The sequence below is a fragment of the Sander lucioperca genome, chromosome 7 (assembly GCF_008315115.2).
Source record: "Sander lucioperca isolate FBNREF2018 chromosome 7, SLUC_FBN_1.2, whole genome shotgun sequence".
NCBI classification, from domain to species: domain Eukaryota; kingdom Metazoa; phylum Chordata; class Actinopteri; order Perciformes; family Percidae; genus Sander; species Sander lucioperca.
Window position 1 is genome coordinate 30,577,235 of NC_050179.1, and position 27,371 is coordinate 30,604,605.

The 27,371-nt window shown below is 39.6% G+C and overlaps 1 protein-coding gene across 6 annotated transcripts in view; it reads left to right on the forward strand.

The window, feature by feature from the left end:
• The first annotated feature begins 1,819 nt into the window (after window positions 1–1,819).
• The window catches only part of LOC116046857 (mgat4 family member C), a 112,113-nt gene continuing 86,561 nt past the window's right edge, over window positions 1,820–27,371 (forward strand). The window contains exons 1-2 of one of the 6 annotated variants that reach the window (XM_031295322.2): window positions 1,820–2,318; window positions 23,283–23,368. The gene's annotated coding sequence lies outside the window, so the exon portion shown is untranslated. Of the gene's footprint in view, window positions 2,319–17,932; window positions 18,127–23,179; window positions 23,196–23,282; window positions 23,369–27,371 lie in introns of those variants that run through there. The other 5 variants (XM_031295325.2, XM_031295323.2, XM_031295324.2 and 2 more) reach the window with 5 other exon arrangements.

The following is a 27,371-nucleotide window of genomic DNA, read 5'->3' on the forward strand; positions in this document are numbered from 1 at the left end:
CCCCTCTCTCTCCTCTTTCATATCTCACTTACTTCTCTAATGCATCTTTTTTTGTGCTTCATCTCTGCTGCTGTGGGATCTCTAAAGTTCATCTTATCTTATCATGTATCATGTAGCAACGACAGTCATCAAAAGTGCACAATCTTCAATTGATGGAGTTAAATTATAGTGTAAGAAAATCTGTCTACTCAGAGTACCAAACTGTACAGAAGTGCAGTTCTTAAATGAATGTACCTCACCTTATCCTCCACCAGATGTATGCTTGGAATGAGCAGGATTAAGAATGTATGAACTCTCTCAAAGCTCAAATATTTAATGTCATCAAACTAAACTTTCCACAACTTCTCTACCACTGACTGATATGATTTATGAAACTCAATTGAATGGACAACAGTGAGCAACAATGCCTGGCTTGCTTGGTGTTACTTGCTTGGTGTTACATGCAGTTCCAATAATAGATGTTCACTTCAACAATGACACACTGTAACATGTTATAATGGAAGCATTTTTATGCACATTTACATCCCAATATTATTCAGGAGGCTCAACATTTCCATTTGAGGACTGGCAATACCATTCCCCATCCGGTATAAGCCCCCATCATGATTATGTGCTGGGTTAGGCTGATATTACCCTATTTAATGTTATTTTGTGGTCACACTGAGTTCTCTTTTCATAACAATATCCAAAGTATTCAGCTTAATTATGTATGCTGGAGTATTTGTGATTAGGATGTGAATATGCATATAAACAGCTTAGCCCAAATATGACCTCAGCTGGAGCATGAGCTGGTATCCACAGTATCCTCTGTGTGTGACTGGCTCATTTTCAATGAAATGTTCTAATAAGATTGACTTAATAGGCCCACCATGAAGACTTGTGATCAGAAACAGACACTGGAATTTTTTTACACTGCGTCTTTCTTTACTGATTAATGTCTTGATTTTCGCGCTCACGATATCAAAGCACAATTTATGGAGGCTTTAGTCTGTTATTCACAACATTACACATTTTTCTACACATCTTTTGGAGCATATAATCCATAAATTATTCATTATTTTTATTTTTTAAGATTCATATGAAGTTTTGTATCTAAAATCTGTATCTGCAAAGTAGGCTGACAAACCATGGAAGCAAATAAATGAAATAAAATGTACAATATTGGCCTCTGAGATAGTATAAAGTATAAAGTGTATAAAGTAACATAAACAGAAAACTTAATCACCTTCCAACACTGGTTTTGTATCACTTATATTATATTTGATTGCATTTTGTATTTTATTTACCAGAAACCTGCAGTCTCATTGAGATAGAATATAACTTTCTCAGAACAGAAATAAGAACCAAAAGAAAAATGGCAGAGGATGGGACTTCCTAATATGGGGGTCCAGGGTCTTGGAGAGGTTTCGAGGTCCCTGCCATGAAGGTTCAATTTCGCTCTCCCTGTTATCTCCCATTCGACAGTAAAGGCAACAAAAAGCCTTTGAAGCCATGGGATGAAACCTCGATTAAGTCCCCCAGACCTCTATTAGATCTGGATTGATTTTTAGACATGAAAGTTTGGGCAGTTATCTACTAACTTTATAGAATGTGTCAGTGACTTCCTCCAAACCCAAAGAATCCTAACACATCTACAGGGCTTCTAAACTAATTGCTTTTTTTCTTTTAATCTCCTCCCAGAGGAGGGACCTTGGACAAATGTGCACCCCTTTTGGAGCAGAAATTGGGTTCCCCTAAAATCTTATCAACGCCCCTGGGTTTGTGGGTTTTTACAGCCTGTATCTTCGGTTGCATTTTAAATAGGTTGCACTTTGTCTTGTGACAGGTGAATTCAGGGATGTGACCGTGCGTGCCACGCATGCACCGCTGGAGCGCACGACTCCGGTCGCACCGCCCTCCTGTCCGCCTGCCGCCGGGGAAGAGCAGAAGAAAGAGCAGACCGGAGCACAACATCAACAGCCACGGGACCATAGAAGGGATGTGGCAGCGATCTCGACAGCTAGAGATGCATGAAATTCTCAAAGTTTGTCTTCTGTGAGAGCTGAAGACAAAGAGAACACCTAAACGCGAGAGGGAAGGAAACTAATCGCGCGGAGGTGCATCAGCCGCTGCAGAAATCTCCCGCCTGCCTGCCCGGACTCTGGCGTTCCGAGATCGCGAAGCGCGTCGGGTGCCCGTACCGAGCCAAATTCAGCCAATCTAACAGGAGACAAGATAGAGAGAGAAAGGAAGAGAAAGCAGCCCACTTCTTCAGATACCCCCCCCCCCCTTCCCCCCCCGCTGACACCTGCGTTTGGACCACCCGCATTGTCTGGATGGTGAGTGATGATTCTGTGATGTTGGCATGTTTGACAGCGAGTTGAGAGCTGATGGTTGCTGAAGGACTCGCAGGCGAGGCCACGTGTACCGGCACGCTGGTTCTGGTTCTTATCAAGCTCTGCAGTGTGTCACCGAGATGGATCCCAGGTCAGAACTTTAAAGCCTCCCTCACCGCACAGGTGTCACAGCATGTGTGCTGGTGTGTCCGATAACATCAGACACGCAATAAGTCACACTCAGAGAGCATGCATCCAATTTCTATCCAGTTACAGCAACTCGGCAAAATCAGAGGGAAGAGTCCAGATCTTTAACTATGTCTTTAAGCACAGTATAGCTCCACTGAAGAAACATAAACAGCAGGAGGCATTGTTTATCTAAATTAAATCTTTGCCTAATCACAGCCAAATAAATAGCCTATATGGAGGTCACAGTGTCAATGTTATAGCCTATATATATATATATATATATATATATATATATATATACACACATACATAAATATTTTATATTTTATGAACTAGTGCTGAATTAATCAACATTTTAAAAACACTATCCACATGTAAGAATTGCTTGTTTTTATGAGATTATAAATTCGATTTGGACCATCGGTTGGACCAAACAAGCAATTTGGCACCATGGGCTATCATTCCTTACAAGTGGCCTCTTCTCTTTTTTCTGACTGTTTGCTGACTAAAAAAGTAAATGTTCAATTAAAGAAACCTTCAATTAAGAAAGGAATTAAATGTTCATTAGCTGCAACTCCACGGTAAGCCACAACAGCATGTATCCCACAAACATAAAATAACTTGCCTTGTCGAGGCCATTCTCAGTGACTGGCTGACTCCAGTTCTCTTAATATCACAATTGAAGCTGTTAGAAAAGAGCAACACATCTGAACAGCAACTAGTCAGAAACAGAATCACATTGCAGTGATCTTTTTTTGACTCAGTGCTTAAAGTGTAAACAGCTTCATTGATACTGCCATTTCCACATTATGAAAACATGAAAAGAATAGCTGACATGATTTTACCTTATGAACGCTGAATGGAAACTGTTAACAGTTACACATCAGCAAAAGGCACGCATTGTCCTTAAAGTCGCCAAAGAATTGCATCATCTGGCGAAGCGGCTCATGTCCTGCGGTGCGAATGACAGCTCCATGGCTCATCTGAAAGGCCTGTAGCAAAACAGCAGCTCATTACAAGCGCAGCGGCTCGGGCTTCCTCTGGCAGGAGGCTGCTGGCTCATTAGGGGTCACAGAGGGTAGAGTCTCCCCCTATGAGCCTTAGCTTGTTACCAGAGCACTCCGTGAAACCACTGTTAATTGGAATGAATTCATTTTCAGACAGATTTAAGAAGTACGCAAGCCAGAAAAACTATCTCCGTACTGTCAAAAACTCACTCGTCTTGATTATGTTTTAGTTTGAAAATGTATTTTGTATAACAGCAGTGAGGCCTTGAATTCGACACCCAGTAGATCCCCACAACAGAAAAACAGATAGGACACCTCATCAGTAGGGCTGGGTTTTCCGATACCAATTTTATAAAACAAAAATAAATTACAACATTACACATCACAGCACAAATCTTTTTATTTATTTTTCAGCTGAGCCCCGTCTCTGTGTAACGTAGAGTTTTTCCTGCGTGTCTCTGCAACATGAAACGTTAGACAGGCAATCACAAGCATTTTTAGATGCTAAAATGCTCACTGGTGATGATGAGATTTACTCCTTAGGTATTGAAATTGGGTATTGAATATTTTCGATACTCGATACTTTAGAGGCAATTCGGTCCATGCCTAAAAAGAATTGAATTCGGTACCCAGCCCTACTCATCAGTGTCATTAAGAAACACAGTTATGCTTCCTGTCTGCAGGATACACTGCTCCAGCCTGCCCCTGATCTTTAGTGCTTGCCTTAAAAAGGTTTGTGGGGTAGAAAATTCTCAATTACGCAATGTGAAATATTGCGATCCATAACAAAAATAGGCACTAGCCTTCTGGGGTTATATAGTTCTGTATAGCAGTATAGGAGTCCATTCAAGTGCCCAACCCAAAAAATACTGGATATGGATTTTATATAGATATGTTCTTGGAATAAGAACATGTCAAATATCGATGCCAAACACGCACTAATATGGCTTTTAGGGGGGCTGAGGTCTCTCTGAGCCATCATAAAGACATAATCCCTCACTGGCTTCCGATCTGCAATGCGTTGGAGGTCCCATTTCTGGTAATTCGACCTCAGTTCTCAGCAGTGGTGGGCAAGAATTTTTGCCGCTGGACCACCTGTTTACCTGCTGATTAATTTTTATGTTGAGAAAGAAAGAAGATATTAGCTATACTGCATATGACTATCGCATATTTGTATGTTGTTGGGAAGTTACTGCCTTGTCAGACCATCCTCAGCCAGAAAACGACCATATAAGTTGATTTTTCAAGCATCTTATAACGACCTATATTTACGTTTGTTGTTAGCCTCTAGTGGTCGTAGTAAGTATCGCGGGAGAAAACGAGTAAGTGAGGTGACAAAGTATAAGAGTGCCAAATTTGGCATAAGGAGGTAGTTTGGAGTTCAGGGTTTGTGTCCCATGTAAAACCAACAGTCACTTTATTAAATAAACCAACCTTTACGGACTTAAGTTGTAGTTTTACGTGACTCGTTTTAAGCCAATCTGTGATCTTTTCCTAAATCTAAGTATTTTTGTTGCCTAAACTTAACTATATCTGTTTCAAAATGGTAACTACACATTTAAAACGGTTTAAAATTGCAACTATTTGAATTTCATTTGTCATTTGAACAAAACTGCCCGCGCGGTCGCGTGTTACGGTCAAGTGTTTAAAGCGGCCATTGTATCACGGCGTGCTCGTATATGTCTGTTTTGGGAGTCATTGGCAGTCAACCTATTCTGTCGTTTAGGTATGGGGACGTGTTGGCCTTGTTGTGTATTACCAAAACAAAAAAAATTGTCTGTTTGTACATTAAGCAAACCATGATATTTAACACATGAAAGCTATGATTAAATATTACAGGCATTTACACACATTCACATATGAATTTCACGCTTCAGAGATGCGAGCCAAAAAAAAAAGCCGACCAGGTGTGTAAAGACAGCGGAGCCGCACCTAATACACGAGTCAAATGGACACTAATACATTGAGTAAAATCACAAGCGCTCCTTATGTCCACTCTTTGGACATTAGGGGTTATGCTCTGCTGTGTAGCTGTGCTAATACTGGACACATTCCAGCTGTGAATAGTGGTGCGAAGCAGAAGCCAGGCTGGTGCTGAAAAAGGGCCTGTGTATTTAATCTCTCCCAGCTAAAATATGACTAGACTTATCAAATAAAATGAGTCATGCTTTTGCATTCACTTATACTGTACAAGTAATTTAAATAAAGTCATTTTTCTCAAAAAGAAGGTTTCCATTGACCCTGTGTGATGAGGCAGAACATAAAGCTAAAGAACTCTAATTTCTCTTACTTTTTGGATGGAATTGTGAGCAGGCTGTGTTTCTGTTGCCTTGTTACAGTTAATGCAGACATTTTATGAACATCCTAGGAAGACATTTATGCTATGTCATTTCTTCTAAAATCATATTTATCTTCCAAACTTTGTCAGTAGGGTTTTATAACTTCACTCTCACTCCTTTTTTTCCAAAGAGTTGAAGTTTCACGTGTGTGTACAACATGATATAATCATTGAAACTGAATTTGAAAATGCTGAAACAATATCTCCCTATCAGCAGGTTGTTTCCAGTTGTTTATAGAAAAAATCTGAAATGAAGACTCATGTTGAATTACCGCAATGAGAAATGACATTTCTCACAGTGTGAGATGCACTGAACTTGTTTCGCAGCTTTGAGACACTGACGATTGTAACAGCATCCACTCAGGTAGTCCCAGCAGCCACTCACTTGATTTTTTTCCGTGAAAGGTTAGACAAATGCCACAAATAATTGTCAGTCTGCCTCTTGACCGTACTCTTGTCCCCAGTGTCTTACCATGTTGATTATCTGAGGTAGTGCAGGTCATGATTGTCTGGGCAGCTGGAAACGTATCGGGCAGCCACTGAGCATCGCTGTGACACAGAGGAAGTGAGGCGTAAGCGTCGTAGAATGAAGGTCGCTTCGTGTTCAGCCACTGTGAGGAGAAATCTTAATGCCATCGCTGAATGAATGACTGTAAGTGTGTGACTGACTTTCTTCCCGGCGGAATGAGTGAAAGAATAGACCGTACTTACAGTATGCTTAGCGCCAATGCCAAGTTTGAGGAAGAGGAAGGAGTTGAAATACTTTAGGCATGAATCCAGACTGTTTATTCATACACTTGGAGATGCATTGATGTTGCCGTCAAGTGCTTAGCTGGTTCAGTGAGCATCGTGCAAAGCTTGAATATCATGTTTATTAAAAGAGGGGAGAGAAAGGGGTTCTCGGGCTTTGGGAATAATATTCACTCCCATATGCTCAACATAATGTATGCTTCCACTTCAGGAAGACAGAATCAGTTGTAGTCAGCCACCCAGCGTGTTTTAATCGAGTTCACCTTATATGTCAGCATCTGTTGTTGAAGTTTGTGTAGTTACTTTTATAACCTGAACTTTTTTTTAATGAAGAGATCCTGAGAATCTAACTGAAACTCATCATTTGTTGATTCAGTCTGTAGGAACATAATGTCTTGCAGATTTTACCGAACATCCACTTTCTTCCAATTTTACCTCCATTTTCACTTAACTAAGCCATTTACAATTGAAGGTGCATTACTGTAAGTAACATAACACTGTAGTCAACCTCTCATAGCAGCCGACAACTCTGTCAACCCCCGCAGATGTATTCATTGTGCGCTAAAGGGCAGCAATAATCTTACTCACAGACTCTAGGTGGACACTTTCTTCTTGTTGTTTGTTATGTGTTAAACTGTCAAGCATTCTACACCGTATGAAGTAAAGTTAGTAATGGTCAGGTGAATGTAAAGTTGAGTTAAGGAGTAATACAAAGTGAAAACTTCTCATCTGTTTGTTACGGCATTACAAAGTTATTAAACACTTACATTTTTAGTGTTCTTTTCAGCATAAGGTTGATACTTTTGAGAGTTTAACCATTTCCATGTGTTGCTTTGAATGTAGTCTCGCATTGCCAGACCTATAGTATATATAAAGTATAGTATAGCATAAAGACCCTTATCCCAGCAATGTATATCCGCCACACTACTTTGACTGTATCTAATAATTAACTACTAATAGTGGCTCTACTACACAGTGATAAAACAGAACTTGCCCCGTACTGACACTTGCACTCTTTGTTTTTTGTAAGTAAGTTATTTGGAGGTTTTTTGGAGGTTGTGGAGGAGACACAGATACTTTATTAGGCCATAACAAAGATAAATAAATAAATAAAAAAACCTCATGGGGTGACCTCTAGCTCACCCAGTAAGAGCATTCGCCCCATGTTGGCTGAGTCCTGCAGCGGTGCAGGGTTCAAATCTGACCTGCTACCCTTTGCTGCGTGTCATCCCCCATCTCTCTCTTTCCCTTTCATGTCTTAATCTTTAAAAAAAAAACAACAAAAAAAAAAAAAACTCACAAGTTACTGAGAAAATGTGGCTTGTTTTTACACAACTAATTTGCAATTTTGTAAGAAAAAAACACTATTCAAACTTTTTCCCTACATCCCTTAGTCAGAAATATTGTTATGTGGCTGACATGGAGGACAAACCTGCCTCACAAATGTGTGTGAACGGGAAGGGCAGTAAAGTCCATCCATGCATGTTGATGGACAGAAGGGATACTCAGCTTTAATGCTCGACAGAAATGATGAGAGAGTCCGTTGAACTGAATGTGCTGGCATGGCAATTACGCATAGGCGAACAAAACAACGTGTAAAAGCAGCCTATTAGCCATGATACATGAATAATAGCCTGCACATGCACTCACCGGGGCAGAGCTGCTCACACTCACACAATTTAAAATTACACATGACATGATTTAAATGTGCTGTTTTGTGTTTTTTCTTATGTCATCAGCATTAGAAATCCTTTTTTTGAGACCAGTCCAAACTCAAATTGCGTTGCTTCCAGAAGAGCTCAGGTCTTGTTTAGGGGAGCTTACCCCCTAGCTCCTAGAACAGTCTATGTTAGAAACAGTTCCCTATCACGGAAATAATGCACTATATAATGTGTTTGCCATTTTGGTGTTTGAATTCTCCGCAGTTAAATTAATTCACTATATAGTCCATCTTAAAATACCCACAATGCACAGCTAATTTGAGTGTACATATGATGTACCCTACATTTTACTCCCGTACAGTATACCACAATGCAAAAAGTGTTTCCCGGAGGAGAAGAAGAAGCAGCTGCTCCCGCGAAAACTAAAAAGGAAAAATGAAGCGGGCTTTCGTGTCTAAACATTGGAAATGTAACATGCATCATATATAAAGCCTTTTACTCTCCTCCTGTGTGCTCGGTTTGTTTTAGGGACGTATTAGAAATATTTTTGTTTCGGTTTGTTTACATGATGCTGGGCGCGCCTGCCTCCGTCACACAAACAACGGGCGCAACGATACTTTCAGTGAGTGTCCGAAATCTCGTTTGGTCGTTCCCTCTATAGTTCACTATTTAAAAAACACTATATAGGGAATAGTGAGTGAGTGAATGAGGGAACAGTTTCGAACACAGCTTATGTCAACTGTTCATGTGAACCTCTGGAACAGTCATACAGTACGTGTCGTTTTGGCAATCTTCGGAAATTGACCTATATAGTCGTTAAGGTATCAGGATGTGTTGACATTAGAGCCATTTTGGCCATTAGAATAAAAGCAGGCCCAGTATGACAATAGATGGAGCTGTAGCTGTTGGAGGTATTTCAATCTGCTGCCCTTCCTCTCGTGATTCATCTATGCTTACTTTTCCAACCATCACAACTCAAGTTTTGGTTGAAATAAACACATAGTTTACCGATTTACATGTGAAAATATGTTGGCTCTAGACACACTAAAAGTATTGTTTTTTTAAATGGAGTCTGGTGAGTTTAGCGCTAGCGACTTCAGAGCTTTTTCTGGTTAAACAGAAAGGTCTCAAAGAGGTTTTAAGGTCTATCTCTGAAGGGATCCTTTCCATAATGTTGCCAGACACTTAGAATAATAATTTTAGCCTGTCAGTGGCAAAACAAGCACTTCAGTGAAGGTAAATACAAGCTGGACAATTGCCCCATTAACTTACATTGTAGCTTGTTTCGCCACTGCCGACTGCAGCGATCTCGCTTAATACTGGACCAATGTAAAAGATTGTTGTTTCCAGGTTGAAAAAAAGGTAGTTACCCTTTAACAATTCCCTTTTACCCCCAGTGTTTGATTTGGCTTCTCATTTTGATTCCTTTGAGAGGGGTTCAAAAACACATTCACAGCAGTTTCACGGGAAATTCTTTGTACCAATAGCTGAAAAAGAGAAGCTTTACCACTCTCTTCCACTGCCTCACGTATGTATGAACCTAATGTGTTGTGAAGCTTTTAGTTCAGCTGTCAGACAGCAGATTGTAGGCCATTCGTACAGTGATTCATTCAACACTGAGTAGTTCATTCACATTGTAGCTGGACAAAAGCCAAAAACAACTACTCAACGTACTGTCTCAGTGAAGTCAAGAAGTTTGTCATCATGATTTTGGCTGATTATTATGCCAATGTATTATTTCGAGTGGTTCTCCCCTGGCTGCTTGTATCACCTTTATGTCTGTCAATTATTAAATCTGTAGTTGAAGTGTGAACCTGCAGTATTATATGATAGCCACGAAGAATGAAAATGTTTTTCTTCTACAAATGTTAAGCCTTGCACTCAAAAAATATTTACTATGTAAAAAAAAATTGAAGTGTTATCATCCAAATTTACAATTTAAAATTACACTTTTAGATTTTGTCAGATTATAATTATTATAAACATTAATATATCTGGTGGAGCGGATTTAAAGAGTTTAACATAATGCATATTTTATAAGCTGAACAAGTAAATAAATATCAGTCAAATAAATATAGTCCAGTCTTTCATCTGAGTTAATAACATGAAGTGGAAATATTTCAAAACTGTACTAAAGTACAGAGCTTGAGTAAAAGCATTTAAAATGTTAAATATGTTACCACCACTAGTTAAAATACGGTACAGGTGAGGTCATATAGATGACACTACAGTAGCCTGATCAACAAGATATACTTGTAAAACTCAACCAACTAATATTCAGAGACAGAAAGAGAGTAAACTGTTAGAGCGCTGAGCTATAAAAGGGTTCAAATGAGAACACTCAGTTCGACAAAACTGCTGTCCATAACAGGGAAAAAGTTGCTTATACAAGTGACAACATTAAGTCTGCTTGTGTTTTGAAGTGGAATAATCTTCCACTCTGAAGTGCGCTTTGCCTGCTTCATCTTCCGTTTCTATGGCCATTTTCCCTCAGCGTCTCTCCCTCCACTGCTCATTTAGCATAATGTGACTTTTCGCCCATTAGTAGCCAAGAAGGGCTGTGCTCACACAGATTATGGAGTTCAGATATACTTCTGTTCTTAAGGTTTTATCCATAGTACAAAAAAAGTATTTTTCAACAAGCCAAAGTGGAATCTACCCATGTAGACAGGTTTGTTTTTTTGTGCTGAGGCTTTGAGATATCTGCTTTCCCTCCCATACAAAAGACTCGACAGTGACAGTTTTCATTTAGTTAGAACTTTTAGAAGAACAAATGAAAATGATTGGTGTGGAGACGGAAATTTCAGAGGAGAATACCTCAAAGTCCTTCTGGCACATACAACTAGATCAGTTTGCATTGCTTGATATGTACCACTCAATTAGAGCAGTTTCTCTCCTGATATCGATAATGATATCTTAACTCAGCGTATCAGGGCCCACGTTTAAAAATCTGTATACCAAACTATGTGGAACACATTGGGAGAATTTGTATGTAAAGTAATGTGAGGACAGGTGGTTTTGTGGTGCTAAGAGCGGTCTGCTGTGACTCATAGTAGTGGAAATACAGAGTTTTATAATGACATTGATGGAGAAACCATTTTAAATGTGGGTTGTTTACATCCGGCTGATACCCGATCCGCATAATGACATCAGTATCGGCACGTTACTGATCCAGCGGATTGAGGTTTTTTTGGTAAAAAATTAAATATTAAAATAGTATTCCACAAAAAGCCAATCAAATATATATTTTATATATTTAAAGTCAGGGGTTGAATGATGGTGGTCATCAAATGACACGTGGACCAACATGATTATGGTGGTCACATAATCCACAGGAAATTAATCAACCACTATTTAATAAGCAATCAATCATTTATGTCAATCATCTAGCGTTACCATTTTCTGACATTTCATAGGCCAAACCATAAATCATTTGCTCACGCAAAGAGTCGTCATACTTGTACTTTTTTATCATACCTTTTCAAATTCCATACAGGAGGAGGACCGAGCCATTACTTACCGTACATTAGAGTTGTGAGAGTCTTCTTGTTGTCTGTAATTAGCACTGTAGAGATGATAATGGGAGCTAATGGATTGCTAGACAGCATCACCAAAGTGCCAAAGAATCAAAGGAAGACAGTGAATTCCCTTATGCAATGACAGTGAAATAAAGACCAAAGGCAAGCTGTGTTTGTTTGGAGAATGGCGTGGACTGGAGGGTGGATTGAAATAGGTTGCATAATCATGCCATATTGCCTTTTTTTTAACATGAACACCAGCTGTTGATGAAGGCACGAAGCAGCTTTGATCAGCAAGAGGAGGTGTGCTAAGGTTGACACTGCAGATGTGGACCTGAAGGCGACCAAGGCTCCTTGATTTATTTATTCATTTTTCATTAAGGAGTTACTTTACTTTCTGAAGTTTCTGCTTGGAAAATAAATAAAAGTCCTGATTTTAAAGTTATATTGGAGGTTTGTCTTTAACTTTAGTCGTGATTGTTGAGGAACGGTTTCCTTTATGTGGGCTGGCTCATTCTTTTAATAATCTCATCATATGATTTGTATACAAATCCCACCAGTTTGTCCAGGTGGCAAATGTAGAACGGCAGAGCGCCGTACAAAGCAGTACATCAAACTCTAACAGACTCCAGTAAACAATGAAACCTTCATGAATAATTGCTTCCAATTGTTCCCCCTGATGGAGGCACCAGGATTACCAATAAACGGCAGAATATGAGGCTATCTTCGCTGATATTTACTCCCCCACAGTCCCACGGTTAACAGCTCTCAGTAAGCTGTTAAATTCTGCTCACTGGAAACTCAGATTGACAAAAGTGCAAACTCCAAAAAGTCAGCATTTGTACAAGGCGCCTTGGGAAAGGAAACTCAAATAGCACAGTTGATGCACCTGCGACTGAAGATGTTCATTGTTGTCACTAATTTATCACTGGGATTTCAGGCAACACAGGTGCTCAGACAGTATATACGGGTCAGTACTGCTAGAGGAGCTGATTCACTGGATGTCTGGAGCTCAGTCACAGAAAACACAGTCAAAAGTTGACAGTTTGTAAAGGTTTGCACATACATAAAAACACATCTAAATAGTAACTATTGCTATTAAACACAGACTGTAAAAATAATGGACGAAGGAGTCTGAAAAGTTAAGTTTAAGTGCCTTAAACCTGCATTCTGTATCATTTCCAGCAGGGGGTGACTCCACTGGTAGCAAGCAAGAAAGAAGTTTGTTTCTATAAAAGTCTACTTCTCACTCGATTTATTACCTCATTAAACATTTCTCGTAATGAGTTAAAGGTCTTAATCACTAGTTTTAAGACTTCTTCAATACAGCATGATGTTCATTTAGTAGGTTATGGTCCCATTTATTTTAAAATAGATGATAAAGCAGGGGACGCTTTAGGGCGTGGCTAAACGCCAACCTTTCAATCAGGACAGAGGCTTAGCAATGCTAACCATGGCCCTGTGTACATTAAAATAGCCGTGAACTTTTGTTTGGGTGCTGTATATGTTTTTGTCTTAAATTTTGATCCTGTCACTGTGTGTTTTCACTTCATCAAAGTTACTTGGAAAATCAGCTAAAAATGTCTTGCTCAGCGTTTGATAGCACCTTGCCAACCAAGGCTAAGTAACTAGCGCTAGCCTTAGCTGCAAATTTAAAGGAGAATTCCGGTCGATTCCAACCCGTAGCTCTGTTGTTTGTAAATTAGGAGTACTGTCAGTAGCGAGAAAAACAAAACCAATCGGTGCTGCCTACACCGAGTTATCCTCCTGCTAGCGTTAGCACCCAAAAGGCTTAAACAGGGCTTAAACAGGGCAAGTTTTAAACGTGTTTTTAGCCTCTAAACATGCTCGAAATGCCATTACAAGTGCTTAGCCATGTGCAGTTATTCCTTCCAAGGGAACACAGCGAATTTGACTGCAGTAGATGTGACAGAAAGCCATAAAAGTTGTGTTAATCCATACCTCTGTTTATTTCCTGGTTTATGGTGAAGCCCACACTAGTCGAATGCCGATCTCATACAATCCAATATTCCAAAATGTATTTTTTCCACAAAAAAAACGATTAGTTAGACCAGGACTAATATGAGAAAATGGTTCCAGTTTGTGCCTTTCCAAATTGCGGCAACCAAATGAAGAGATATTTAAGCTTGAGCTTTCACCGTCTACCCCTCCGCAACCGGGAGATTTCACAGTTGTGTGTAGCATGATTATGTATAAAACCACACACTGCACTGTACATACTTTACATTGATTGTGTCTAGATTGTGATATTGTAATTTCCTTTTTGTTGTTTAAGTAAAGACACAAAAGCACAAATGTAATGTGTACTGTTATATTATAAACCACTGATAACAGACAGGTGCAGCAATATATTATAGAACTGTACAATGTACTTATTCTTACAATTTATTTATTCTTACAATTTACTTTACTTGTACAACACTTTTTCCTAATAGAACTGTGCAATTGCTTTGTTTATTCCTAGTAATGGCAATACCAAGTATTACTAGAAATCATAGTATTAGACTCGGTAGGCCACGAGTCTGCATTGGCTGGGGGGGAGGAAGGGTGAGCTTTGGTTATTTCACTAAAGAAGTGATGCATTTACTTATAATAAATAATAATACATTTCATTTATAGAGGGCTTTGAATCGTACTCAAAGACACTTTACAGTAAAAACCAGCACTTATAGCACATTAATAACAGATAAGCAATAAAACCAACACATACAACAAGCATATTTAGAAGCAATTAAAAACAATAAAAACAGTAACTATCCGGTGAGAAATGTAAGATTATTGTATGTGGAAAGCTAATCTGAAGAGGTATGTTTTGATTAGTGTTTTGAATGTGTATTTACAACAAATGTACATGTACCTAAGCTAGGACAGAGTCACGACAGCCTGTTGTACTCACTCATTACACAGCTGGCCGTCAGGTCCGTCCGGTTTAGGCCGCTTCTTCCAATTTACTTTCGGGACAAAAAAAAAACGTTTCCAGAACATCCTTATAGATCAGATGGGGAAACCTCTCTGTATGGGCGAAACCATGTCCGTTATCTGTGGACCCGTCCAAACCAGGCTGGATGAGATCCCATTCCTTACAGCACAGGCTTTCTTCCTCGGTGGTCATTGCGATACAGTATCCACACGAGCATCATGTACCCGCATCACGTGCAACCAGCCACAACTGTAAAATCTCCCGGTTGCGGAGGGGTAGACGGTGAAAGCTCAAGCTTAAATATCTCTTCATTTGGTTGCCGCAATTTGGAAAGGCACAAACTGGAACCATTTTCTCATATTAGTCCTGATCTAACTCCAAGCTCCGTCTGTCAGCTCTGTGCTCCTCCCCCTGCTGCCGTTGCTAGGTTACCTAGCTGTTGAACTCTTGAACTGCAGCTCTGCTCGCTCCACTGTGGTGTCAGGTTACAGCTTGTTGATACATACGCGTTACTATGGAAAGAACCTCGGCAAATCGTTTTTTTGTGGAAAAAATACATTTTGGAATATTGGATTGTATGAGATCGGCATTCGACTAGTGTGGGCTTTACCATAAACCAGGAAATAAACAGAGGTATGGATTAACACAACTTTTATGGCTTTCTGTCACATCTACTGCAGTCAAATTCGCTGTGTTCCCTTGGAAGGAATAACTGCACATGGCTAAGCACTTGTAATGGCATTTCGAGCATGTTTAGAGGCTAAAAACACGTTTAAAACTTGCCCTGTTTAAGCCCTGTTTAAGCCTGTTGGGTGCTAACGCTAGCAGGAGGATAACTCGGTGTAGGCAGCACCGATTGGTTTCGTTTTTCTCGCTACTGACAGTACTCCTAATTTACAAACAACAGAGCTACGGGTTGGAATCGACTGGAATTCTCCTTTAAGGGAAAGTCTGCCGATTTTAATCCAGCTCTGTGTACTGCCGTGCATGCAGATGAACGTTGTCAGTACCCGAAGGTCCGTGTTTACCTGCCTGTAAAACTCTGCCAGATGACTGTCGTCCGAAGGGTTAAAGCGGCAACTTTTCTTCTTTAGCACTTAGCTTAGCGCAGAGCCATTGCAACCATAGACAATACACAGCTCCCATCCCATCCAGTTTAAAAAAAACAAGATGGCGACAGCTAAATTGCCAAACTCAAGGCTTCAAAAGCGCAGTCCACAGACCAATGGGTGACACCACTGCTGCTCTGTCCCTTATTTTTACATCCTATAATTGAACATCACAATTATCCATAGAAAGGTGAAAATATTACAGTATTACAGTAGGCTAGAATCACTGACATTAATGTTTTCAGGTTAATTTTGCTTGAAACTCTAAAAAGAAGCTGAGCGAAAGTTCAATCAGGAAGACTCCCTTTTACTCACTCTTTTATTAAAGATCAGTTTTAGTTTAAACTAGCAGTTTTACTTAACTTTTTAAAAATTCAATATTTCATTTAGATGAGGAAGAACGTTCCATTCCTTCATTCAAAAGTTGCTTACCACTTCAAACTTTACTGTTTTACATGCTTATACGTTTTAAACATTAAAAACTGATATATATATATATATATATATATATATATATATATATATATATATATATATATATATATATATATAGCCAGTTGCATTCTTTGATCCCTTCCCACTTGCAGCAGTTTGAATTAGGTATAGAATTTTTTTGTCTCATTTATTATAAATAGTGTTGCATGCCTGCGGTGAGGCTCACTCAATGGACTGTGTTTTTGACAGTGGGTTTGATGTGGAGAAAATGGCACTGGTATTGGCTCGAGCACGATATGCCAGGAGTTATGCAACCTACTGTGACAAGCCTTCTACAGAAGGGAATGAAGTCACTGCTGTCTGTCAACCAAGAACTGGACTCTGCATCACTATTCGATAAGATTACAAAGTCACAGTCCAAATGATTTAGCTGAGCTGCCTCTGGTTATAAAACTTTATGACATCAGAGATTTGGGTCTTAACATTTAGGAGTTGGCTCTAAATTGTCACAGATTCAGGACAGCAAACCAGATTTACATTGCAGCAGAGGAGTTCTTTCCTGATGCCACTTAAGGAATGTAAAAACTGTCAAAACTGCTTATAGGATTTTTACTGTCTATTGCATAAAATAACATACTGTATAGATAGATAGATAGATAGATAGATAGATAGATAGAACCTTTAATGTCATTATACAAGTGCATCGTCTTGCTTTCTTCTTGTAGGGGAACTAAAAACTAAAACAAATACAGTATATATATATATATATATATATATATATATATATATATATATATATATAGATCTAATAACTCAGAAATGTCAAGCTTGTCCATTGTGCTTATTCTCAAGCCAAAACACAAGCATTACTATTATTCAAATATTTTCACGGTGATACATTACATTTACACAAGAGCGTTTGGCTGGATCTCTGCTCTATTTAAGTAGCTTACACGTCTGTTTTGTACAAATATGACTTTGCTGTTTGTGCCAGTTCCAGGCCACGCAGCTCGAGCTGTACCAGAGACCTGTTGATGTTGTCACATTTTCTCAGTCGCTGAGAGAGATCAATAAATGTCAAAGATTACTTCATATCCCGTTATTTTCGACCTCTATTCCTAGATACACACACATACACAACATCAGCAGGGTGTCGCAGAGAAAATCTAATTCTGCTGCTTCTGCGAGCTCCGTTTCTTCAGGTACACATCTGCTATCACCCTTAAATTAAGCTCATGAATTATTGAAGTCTGTCCCACTGCTCCGACCCTAAACTGTAATTAGTTTTGCCTGACGCTTGTTATCGCGATACACTTTGCGAGCTGCAGGGGGAGGGGGGGGGGGGGGGTTCGAGGGAGTGTGAATACATTGTTCCTTTAAGACAGGAAAACTGAAAAAAAGTGGAGGAGAGCAGGGTGGAAAGAACCAATGAGAAAGCAGTTTTGCAGAAACTGTTAGTTGCACCTTGGCAAGGAGAGTTGTGCTTTGGGGGATAAGGTGGGGGGGGGGTGTCTTGAGAGAGTCGGCGAACGAATGAGAGAGTGAAGAGGAGGAGGGAAAGAGAAAGAGAGAGGGAGAGAAAAAGACATCATCCATGCGCGGGAGTGGGAAGACAAAAACTATATATATATATATATATATATATATATATATATATATATATATATATCCTCATCGCCAGGCTACTCACTGCCTTTACAATGAGTGTTTATCCCACTTTTCTGAGAGCCAATTATCTGCTCCCGCATGAGTCAAGGAGATCATTTAGACTGGTGGCATGCACAGAGCATCAGGAGAGCTCCCTCATGATACTCGCACTGTAAAAGGACTCAGTGCAGGGATGCGTTTACTCGCTTTAGACAGGTGAGTGTGCGGTTTTTTTTTCATGACGGTGCTTCTGCGAGAAGCAAACGCTTTCCTTCTCCAGTTTTCGCCTGACTTGCATTCTCCACATGCTGCTCCATATGTGCTTATTTCCAGGCTGATGTCTTGGTGGGGCTGCATTTATCTCTCATGCTGTTTCTCTCCTCCCTTTCAAATTATAATCCCCCCTTGTCCGCTTTTGCTGTGGCGTCTTCTGCTTCTGCACTTCCATCTTTCTTTCCTTATTTTGCCACTGACAGTGAGACATGCCACCATGTCTGATCCAGACAAAATAACTCATTTCAGACACACAGTGCTTTCCACGCTGCAGTAGTTCACCTGCTGAGCCAGGCTGCAGTTTGCAATGTTTGCCTGTTTGATGAGACAACTTCCTAGAGTCTCAGCAGTCGTGTTTTCTGTTTATCACACCAACTGATGTTTCTCATAATTAGTCTGGCATTTAGCTCTTTCAACATGGATGCATATATACAAACTATATTCATGTTTGCTGAGTGTATTTTACTGAGGTGTCTTCCCATCCTTACAACTCTTCTGTCTTCCTTACTTGTGCTCCCACTGGCTTTTTTCAAACAGGGAGAACTTCATTTCACTTTTTAGGAAAAATACTCCCTGCGCTCAGAGCAGAGGTTACCAAACAGGTAAACCTCGGCTGTCCCGTTTGAGTGCTTTAGCGATTGCATGAATCGCCTGCCCGGCCCGCTTGGCTCTATTTCATACTATTGTCTGCTCGCTGTGATTAACTGCCTGCGCTTGTGGCTCGGGTGATTTCTGCTTTTGTGTTGAGAGCTCGGCTGCAGCCGGCAGACGGGACTGTGCGAATGGGGCGGCTGCCAGGATTGGAGGGTCAGCTGATCGGCTCCGAGGTGCGAGAGATTTATGGCCCCCCAGAACAAAGCTGTGTCTGCTGAGGAACCATAAACCATAAATCAGGGAGAAGTGGGTCGGATCGGGTCAGTGCTCATCTGCTCACTGCATATCTGCTCTCTCTTTTTTTTTTTTTTACCCTTTTCGCACCTGACTATATGACACTTTAAGTGACTTTTTCTGGTCTTTTCTCCTGGACAAGCAGCCCTTTTGTTAAATAAATATATCCATCACAAGCAGTTTCTCTTCTGTGCTGTTTAACTCGGCGATATTCAGCTGTCAATCACATTTGCTAATGAATTCCTGTTTTCTGTTTTAAAATGCCTTTACCTTCTGTAAGTGAATCACCCCTAATCCTTTTATTATCTCCAGCTATGTTAACACTGTTGGCCTTTAGTCTCCGCTCATCTTAATCATCCTAATTATGTAATGTTGTTCTTTCTAAGAGGCTGATGAGAATGAAATGGCATGTTCTCATTCTGGCAGCGACTTGTTACTGATTGTACACGAGGCATTACACTCTGCTCCGTCTGATTCCAGTCTGTTTGATTCTGATCGCCGGTTTGACTAGTTTTGTGATTTGTCTTCCTAGGGGCAGCTGAAGCCAATGTGAAAAATTGATTTTTCTACAGAAGGATTAGCATTTGTGGTTACAGCCATAGGCATGCATTACATTACAATGATTCATGCGGCATCTGCACACCAAAGTAGGCTAAACAAATTTTTTATTAGCTGTTGTATAAGACTGCTATTTTACAACAACAAAAAAACATGCACAGGCGTACAGAAGACTGTTAGACACTGTCAAGGTAGTGGGCGACGGGGATGGGAATAGCAGTGAATAACTTAAAGCTGTGTTTTCGAAAGTTCAGACAGCTTGAGTAGGGAGATAAATAATCTCAGCCAGGAACAATGGATCTTAATTTATTTGTGTCTGTATTGTTGCACAAGGAGGCATTGCATACTGCTGCTGGAAATCAAACAAATGCAAATGCTGGCTGTGGAATAGAAATGATTGCGAAACATCAAAAGTCTCACAGTAGGACTGCCATAACAGCAGGGATTTGTACTTGTGTTTATGACAACACTGATAATATTTTCTCCTATTTTAGAGTGAATGGGAATTAGGCATGAGTGTGAAGCATGCTGCGTTAATGTTTCTCTCTTTATTATGCTAATGGAAGGCAGGTGTTTGTATGGTTTAGCTATGTATGGAATTGTCATGCATAGGTAGGCTATTGTGAGAAGAGAAACATCCACATGAAATACATGGCACATTCTCTAAAAAACGTTTAAATGTAATGTTTCCTAAACACCTTCACAGATATTTTATTATGGAAAGTGAAAAACAGCACAGCTTGAAAAGGCAAAAGTGACCTTTTCTCAGCTAAATGTTAATTTATACACTGTGTGAAAATGGCTTGCAACTGAAATGAGTGTTTTGTCTGCTGTTTGTGGCTTTTCACATATTTAGTTTACATGTTGTTCACTGTCACCGAGAGTCATTATGCTGAAGTTGTGTCGCTATGATGGCTTTTACTGTCAGCCCTGCTATAATGTGTTACACAAACTGCATAATCAAGTCTCCAGGGTCAGCCATTAGGCCTGCGTTTGGTTTATTACTGGAGACAAGCCTTATTGTTACATTAGTTTGGACATGGCTCAGGACTTTACAGAAAAACTGTTGTTTTGCCCATTCAAATAATTCCCACAGCAGTTTATTGGCATTAGTATATGATAATGTACAGCACAAAGCTGCAGTGGTTTTTATGAACATCTCAAAAATGAAGAGCAAATGTGGAAAAAACATAATGGTATAACATATGCAATTGGAAATGTATCATTTTTAATATGCACTTAGGAGCACATTTGGCCTGTCCCAGTCCAACACTTTAAAGCTTTAATTTTGGCTTTGGAAGGCAAAGAAAAATCTATTACTTTAGCTGTTTTGCATATTGTTGTTGCGCCAAAGCTTGACATTGTGAAAATGAAATAAACTCTCCTGGAGCCAGTTGAAGTAGGTTATATTTTAGTTTATTCAGTGGCGATTATAAAGATACTAAGACTGGAGTTTTTTTCCTGAAACTAATGATTTATAATCCTTCAACTAAAATGAGTTTCTTTTTCCACTGGACAACTAATACACAGTTATAGTCTACTTTAAAATGTTTTTTTCAGTCACACCTAATGATTGTCAGCACAGCATGGACAGTATGTAATTAAAATCCCTGTTTAATTGATTCCTCTGAATTATAGAAGATTGCCAGAATTCTGCCGAACGCTGCTCTGTACCTTTAGCAGTTTGTCTCCGGAGAGCCCGCTGTGCTTTGAAGTGAAATATTTCATTGTGCTTGGAATTCAACATCAGGCGTGCATCTGTTCTATGGGTTTAACTCGTCGACATCATCGAGCATGATAACTTCTCCCAAGACAGCCTTGAACGAGCTGTAATGTCATATGCAGCCAATTGATGGCCGTATGCTTAGTGGGAAATAAATCAATGTGCCATACAGAGTAAGATCTTAAAATTATCGTGTAAAACACATCTGCACGGAAGTCACTTTTCTTAAAGGATTTGGGGGATTTTTGGACACATTACAGAAAAATGTTTCTAAAGGGATGAGTAGTTGATGAATTGAAGTTACTTTAAAAACTAATTTGTTCTCATCTGAAGGAATCAGATTGGCAGGTCAGATATTATGCACAGGGCTGGGCTTTAATATCCCATACGGATAGGTAGATAAGTAAAATGACCATCAAAGTCTCATTTCAGTGCATCGTTTCAAGAATCGAGTTTAGATGGTGCCGGATTTTACTGTATAGCATAGGGCTGCACAGTTAATCGCAACTGTATCGAAATCACAATAAGGACTAGTGCAATATCCAAATCGCAGGGGGGCGCAATATTTGTTAATGGCAAAATTAGGGGTGGGCGATAGGGAGAAAATCAGATACCATGATATTTTTGACCAAATACCTCGATCGATATCAATATATATTTTTTTTTAAAGATTATTTTTTTGGGCTTTTCCGCCTTTAATTTTTGACAGGACAGCTAGGTGAGGAAGGGGGGGAAGACATGCAGGAAATTGTCACAGGTCGGATTCGAACCCTGGACCTCTGCATCGAGGCATAAACCTCTCAGTATATGTGCGCCGGCTCTACCCACTGAGCTAACCCGGCCACGATCGATATCAATATTGCGGCGATATTCTAGGGTTGACAATTTAGTGCTTTAACAAAATATCTTCACACTTAGATTTTAGATAAATAATCATCAGTAATGGTGACATAATGTCTAAGTGGGGAAAAGGCAAATAATAGAACAGTTACAACAGTCTGGTAAGTTCAGAAAAGTACATCACTTTACTGTAATGCAGCCTTTCAAACCAGTAAAAGACAACACTTATGTCATATTACAATATTAGGAGATCCAAAATCTAGTCTCATATCACAATAAAGATATAATATTGATATATTGCCCAGCCCTAAGCAAAATACGTGTCAAACCAGAGATGTCCTGGCCTACAAATCGTATCCTGCAGACTAAAGAAAAAAAATTGTTTGGTACAGATCCTCGCAAAAATCACACTATAATCATTTTAATTTCTTTCAATGTTAATAATTTTCAATGGAAATGAGAATAATGAAACAAAAACTGATCATTCCCTCCAATATCGTGAATTATATCGCAATCGCAATAGCAGTCAAAATAATCACAATTAGATATTTTCCTCATATCATGCAGCCCTAGTATAGCATGACCTCTGACATTCCAACATGAAGCGAAAATGAATGAACCAGAAAACAGAGAGGAATATGCATTTATTCCTGCAGGTTTTAACCTGCTGGATGATTAATGAATTTAATTTAATTACATCTTTAAATGGAAAGCAATAGTCAAACATTCCAACATCTTTTCTAGTATAATAGTATTGGTATTCATCGTAATATGACATGATAGCATGTAATTATAGCTCATTTTGTTCATTTTTAATTAGGCCTACAATTTGCTCGTAATTTTGTCTAACAGTACCACAGTATGATCATTTCATCATTATTGCCAAAAGTCTGGAGGTCCAAATGTGGCTGCAAGTCTGGACCCACATAAAGATTTTTTTTATATCACCCTGCTTTACTGAACAATTACTTAAAAACACATCAAAATATTTGGATTGTCTGAAGTAATTCATAAAAGTATGCATTTTTCAGATCTCCTTACCTTTTGTCATGTTGTTGTGTGACTCAGTGTCCTTCTTTGTGTTTTGTAGTTGATGCATTGAGACCTTGACATTTGAAGCCCAAGTTCCTACAGATCTTAATGGAATGCAGCCAGATACATTACTAATGAGTTAAGGTGAGAATGAAAGAATGCAACACAGACACACACACACACACACACACACACACACACACACACACACACACACACACACACGCACACACACAGACACACACACACACACACACACACACACACACACACACACACACACACACACACACACACACACAAACACAGACACATGTACTTTATCTGTCTTGTCACTGATCCAGTACAAATGCAGCTTTTTGCTGTTGACAGCCAAACTGGAGCTGGTTTGTTTGTGGCACCACAAACCCTAATGTTAAAGGAACTGTAAAAAAAACAAAAAAAAAAACACATTTGGGCAGTCATGCCGAGAGTTAGATGAGAAGAGTGGTATCAATCCACTCTTCTCATCTTACACTCAACAGGAAGCAAATAAGTGTATTTCCCAAGCTGTCAAACTATTGGTTCCTTTTTCTTAGAGTTATAATTCATCACCTTCACGTAATGTACCCCTGCACATGCATTGTTTTGGTGCGGAGGGTTTAAAGGTGCAGAAGGTAAGAATTATAAAACTAATTTTCTGTCATATTTGCTGAAACTGACCCTATGTTTGAGTAGAACTACGTGAAGCAGGTAATTTAAAAAAAAGGCACCACCTACAGCCTGTAGTGCGATTTGCAAAAATCCACCGCTCCCTGTTCAGATGCACCAATCATGGCTAGGAGGCGGGTGTCTAACTGCGTGTCAATCACTGCTCATGCATTCATTCTCCCTTGTGGGGGGAGGGGCTTAGGAGACTGTTTTGGGCTTTACCTGAAAGGGGGGAGGGACTAAGAAGTTGTTGATGTTCAAATGTTTTGGCTAAGTCCTGGATCTTCACAATCCTACCTACAACACCTTTAAGAAAAGAGTTACGTCCAATTATTCCCAAAATAATCCGGATTCCACAACACATATTATTTGTCATCATAAAACCTGACATAATGACAAATTTAACAGCATTCATTGGTCAGAATACTACTATATGTAGTACTGGGATTGATTATTATTTACACACAATTATTTAGCATAATTCTGATAATTTTCAGTTCACTCCAAAAGTCAAAGCTAAAAGACATTAAATGTTCTTCCAACACAATAATACCCACACACAGATGTGACATGTCTGTATCAGATATTCTTTTTTTTTAACGGGGACTGTAAACTGTATATGTTGACCAATATATCATCCAGCTTCAGTATTCTGTATATTTACAGAAAAAATGTCCTGAACACGCCAATAAAGTGGGAGCTTATTTTGGTGAAAATGTGTCAACACATTTGGAATCCACTGAATAACTTATCAGTTGTTATATTATATGAAAATGTGGGAGTTCCCAAAAGTGTAACACAATTTGTGTCAAGCTGGAGCAGCAAAAATCATTCAAACCAAACAAGAAAGTGTGTGAACAACATTAGAAATGCAAAAATACAGTTCCAGTGTGAAAATAACTAGAATCATACTCCAACACCTGCAGCTCTGAAGATGTTCCAGCTTTTCATTTCTCATTGGTAAAGTTTGAATGCCATCCTCTGAAGCCTGAAGCTAATGTAAGTCAAGGTCTTCATTTAGTTTTCAGCAGAATTATTTTAATTAAGTGATGCTCTAATGTTATTGGCCAGCAGGCTTTGCAGTGTGCCAGCGTCCAACAGTAATGAGCAGTGAACATGGACTTTCTTAATGTAGCCTAAATTTGCATTTTGCTCACTGCAGAACTTAAGGCAAATTACACCTCTCTGCCTGCCAAATTCTAGTCTGGTGCTGAAATAAATACTTCCCCTTTTCTTGAGTAATGTTGGTTTTTGACACTGTTAAAATAACACGTTAGCTATTCAGAAGCCAGAGCAATACATTTGTAACAAAAAGCTTTTCTTTCTCTATTGATTAGCAGTTTAGCCCTCCTTTGTGTTGGAGTCTCAGAGTGTTGAGTGTCACTGTGGCTGAACCTGGTTAAAGGCTCACAGCTCTGATTAGGGCGCCACAGTTTGGGAAAAAAAAGCCCTCTGCATTTCCTTGTTGCAGGATCACTTGTGTACATGCCTTCTATTTATGCATTTATTATGCCTCAGCATATTAGATCTCACATTAGTATCACAATGAATGTTCGGGTCATCATCAACTTGGTATACAATCTTTACAATGTTAAAAACACAATTTTAAAGAAAAACACAAAAACATTAATGTTTGAAACCATAAATGAGCAACTTCTGTTCAAAGACGGATGCAACCAAACACTAAAAATATAACTACTTTTTTCTGCAGAAATACAGTACTTCGTTATATTGATAATCATCCCTTCTTTTTGGCCAGTGGTAATGTTTTGTGATAAGTGTTTTTGAAAAATGAAAACAACATTTGAACATGTTCATATTAAAGAAATGGCTAGTAAGTCATTACTGCAATTACATGACCCCTCACCGGCTTCCCACCCTTGAACACAGCAGGATTTAGAAGACGTGTTAAAGAATAAAACTATGCAAGCACTAACTAAAACATTTATTATTTGAGAGGGAATGCATACTCAGCAGCCACATTTCTCTTTGTCTGTCTAATATTAATACTGAAGCATTTTCTGATCTGTACTCAAAAGTGAACAGGAAGTGTCTTCAGCATGAAACAACTTTTGGATTTGTAGAGACATAAAATATGTGTGAAAATCTGTAAAAAGACCTCTCTTCTCCTTCAAAAAAGACTGGATATTTTTTCAGTTGAAAATGTCGTATGATCACAGTGTAGGCTTTTGGTACCAGTACTTTTCTGTTTTCGTTTTCCATTGTGGATGATGCCCCCTCAGTGTAGTCCGGATTCTCAGCTGATTGCCATAGTGACGCCATGTGAAACTGCTGTGACATCGTCTTCAACGCGACACTCGCTGAATCCTTTCATCTGCAACTTCGTCAATTGTTTGGCATACTGTACAGTGTGGTTTTGCGGGCTACCCTTTTTTTTTTTTTTTATCTGGGGCCAGTGAATACAAAAACTGCAGTCACTATTGAAGCGTAGCTTGGCTATTTAAAAATGGCGGGTTTGTGCAGGATGTCCCATGTCCAACACATTCTCACTCCAACCGCGTTAAATAGCGGTGCTTGGTCAGGTGCCTTTGGCATTTGTTATTGATGCAAAAAGTCCCCTTTAGCGTCAAATTTAGACGTGCTTGGTTGGGACTATTGGCATCACTATTTGACGCTCTCGGGACACGCGTCTAGCCCTTTGACGTCATATTTAGACGCGCCAGGTTGGGACTCTGGGCGTCACTTTTCGACGCTCTGGGTCGGGACGTACATTTAACTGACATGCGGCACGAGAATGGGACAGTTAGGTTTATGAAACGATGGTGGGTGGGGTTACGAAATGTACGTTTCAGTGACACGCGGGACAAGAATAGGACACGAACCCCGGTCTCCTGAGTGAAAGTCCTGTGTTGTTTGACCTATCCACCACCCCAGCCAACCTCCTTATGCAGATTTTAAGGTCTTTCATACTACTCGCTACTAGCCTGACAAGCCAGACCCACATCAAGATGTTGGGTCTGGGAACTCACCATTGGCAGGGCTCAATCCGAGGGGCGGGATAAACGGCTGTCTTTCAAATTCCCTCTGCACGCAATAGGATAGCGCTACAACCAACCAGAGCAAAACTCCGAACACATCTTCCTTTTTTAAGAATGACTTCAGTGCCGTTCTTTGTTCTTTTCTCAAAGAAAAGCTTAACTCCAAGTCTTCCAGAGTCAGGGCCAAAGCCGATTCGAAAGACCACTGTTCGCTAGCAGCAGCAGCAGCCATCTTCTTTGTTTTCAAGTAGCAAGGAATTCACGCTGAACCGTCGCAACTCTGCCGTCATTATGTTAAGCTCTATACACAATGTGATTGGCCTGACTAGAGTTTGGTTTTTCCAGCTCGCAAGCCAATGGAGAGTTGCTAGACAACCCTGGCTGCAAATTACATTTGCTGCTGCTAGGGTGCTTTCTAGATTTCTAGGCTAACTCGCTACTGTTGCGAGAATGAATAC